A 2,625-nucleotide genomic window follows, 5' to 3' on the forward strand; every position below is an offset into this window, starting at 1 on the left:
GAATAGAGGGCTTTTTTAATGGATTCAGGCAATTATGTCAGGAACCACCCATTTTGGGTTTGAATGAAATAATTGTAACAGAGATGGGTGTTTGCAGCAATCTAGTAAGTGCCACAGCTACCACCTCTGAACATGCCCCTTGAAACAAAAGGAATATTGTTTTTAACTGAGTTCAATGGGCTGCAGGTCATGCTAAATGTCAGCAGAAACTGTTGGAATTTTTTCTCAACCTTGCCAGAATACTCAGCACATAGCAGAACTGAGTTCTGGCTTGACGATTGGAAAAATAAGGTAGCAAGTAAATAATACTGTGGTGTTATTTGAGATATTAAATGCTTAAGACAAGTGAAGCCAATATTTACTTGGAGTGCAAAGATCTAAGAGTCATGCATCTAGTGTGCTGCTTTTTTTTTCTTTTCTTTTTTTTCTTTGTTTTCTTTTTTTTCATTGCATCCATCTTGCTAGTTAATAAAGAGGTAAGGGGAATTAGAGAAAAGAGTTTTATCTTCATAGGTTTGCTAGTAAGGACACTGGTCTCCAACCTATTCCATGTGGCTTTGCATAAAGTGTGCTGTCCACCTGGAGCCATCCTATCATTGATGTCAGATGTGTGGCATTTCAGAAATATACCTTCCTGCCCTGCAATCTCTATGGAAACATTGTCATTCAAACACAGTACTTGTTAAATCAATAAGATTTTATATCAAAATAGAAGCTAAATTAAGGATTGTGAAGAGTTGCAACAATATATAAAAGTGAAATGAATGTGTGCATTTTTTCCTGTCTTTGAAGGAAAACTGCAAGCTGTAATTTCTTCAGAATTTGTCAAACAGCAATAAAATCACCTCTAGCTTTCTTGCCATCCTTTTCCTAGAGTTTTATTTCTTAATAGAATCAATTAATATGATATTATACAGTGTGTGTCTTATGTCCTGAATTTAAAAAGTGTTCATTCTTTTGTATGCTTCAGAGAATATGTACTAGAGAAGAGTTACCTTTTAACAACAAAGTGTCATTGAATATGGAAGAATCAGAATCGTTTAGGATGGAAAAGATCTTTAAGATCATTGAGTCCAATTATAAACCTAACACTGCCAAGTCCACCTCTAAACCATGTCCTTAAGTGCCACGTCTACATGTGTTTTAAAAACCTCCAGGAATGGTGATTCCACCACTTCCTTGGGCAGCCTGTTCAAATATTTGATAACTCTTTAGATGAAGAAATGTTTCATAGAATCATAGAATATACTGAGTTGGAAGGAATCTATTAGGATCCAACTCCTGGCCCTCCACAGGACACGCCAAGAATCACGCCATGTTCCTGAAAGCATTGTCCAAACACTTCTTGAACTCTGGCAGACTTGGTGCTGTGACCATTTCCCTGTGGAGCCTATTCCAGTACTAAACCACCTTTTGGGTGAAAAACCTTTTCCTAATATCCAACACAAACCTACCATGACTCAGCTTCGTGCCATTTCCTCAAGTCTTATCACTGGTCAGGAGAGTGAAGAGATTGGTACTTGCCCCTCTGCTTCCCCTCATGAGGTTGTTGCAGACTGCAATGAGGTGTCCCCTCAGTCTGCTCCAGGCTGAACAAACCAAGTGACCTCAGCGGCTCCTCATAAGGCTTTCCCTCCAGACTCTTCACCATCCTCATAGTCCTCCTTTTCCTAATAACCAGTCTATCTACTCCTCACAAGTCTTGGACCCCAGACCCTTTGCCACCTTCATTCCCCTTTTCTGGACATGTTCCAGCAGCTCAGCATCTTTCTTGTAGTGGGCAGCTCAAAACTAAACACAGTGCTCGAAGTGCATGAGTCATGAATTCTCCAGTGAGAATGCTACCTAGGAAGAGAAGTAATATGCAAATGATAGGTCTGGAATTTGACTTACCAAACATAATGTCAACATCAGGAAACCTCTTGTGCATGTTCCTAGTGACTCATTTTGATGCTGGGATTCATCATAACTGATTAAAGGCATCTAGCAAAAAATACCAAGGAACAAGTATTTGTGGTTGAACACAGTGCAAATGGGAATATGCAGAAACTCCATGACATCCAGAACAAGTGGTGGACCGATCTAGCTGCAAAGACTCAACTATGTGCAGATACAGGGGATCACAAAGGATTCTATGAGGCCCTGAAAACAGCATACGGGCCTACATACCAAGTCCAAAGCCCACTACTCAGTGCAGATGGTCAAACGCTTCTAACAGATAAAACCTCCATTCTGAATCGATGGTCTGAACACTTTCAGACTCTTTTCAGTACCAACCGTGTAGTCCAAGACTCAGCAATTCAGTCCATCACACAACAACCGGTGAAGTACGAATTGGATACTGCCCCCACTTTAGGAGAAACCCTCAAGGCCATACAGCAGGTGAAAATCGGCAAGGCAGCTGAGGTTGATGGAATTCCACCTGAAGTCTGGAAACATGGGGGCCTTGCACTCCATGCCAAATTTCATAAGCTTGTGGTGCGCTGTTGGGAACTAGGTGAACTACCTTCAGACCTTCGTGATGCAGTCATCATCACCTTGTATAAGAAGAAAGGTATTAAATCAGACTGCTCAAATTACTGTGGTATTACTCTGCTCTCCATTGCTGGCAAAATCCTGGCAAGA

Source organism: Neopelma chrysocephalum, unplaced genomic scaffold, assembly GCF_003984885.1.
Source record: "Neopelma chrysocephalum unplaced genomic scaffold, ASM398488v2 Primary Assembly neopelma1_25, whole genome shotgun sequence".
Classification (NCBI taxonomy): domain Eukaryota; kingdom Metazoa; phylum Chordata; class Aves; order Passeriformes; family Pipridae; genus Neopelma; species Neopelma chrysocephalum.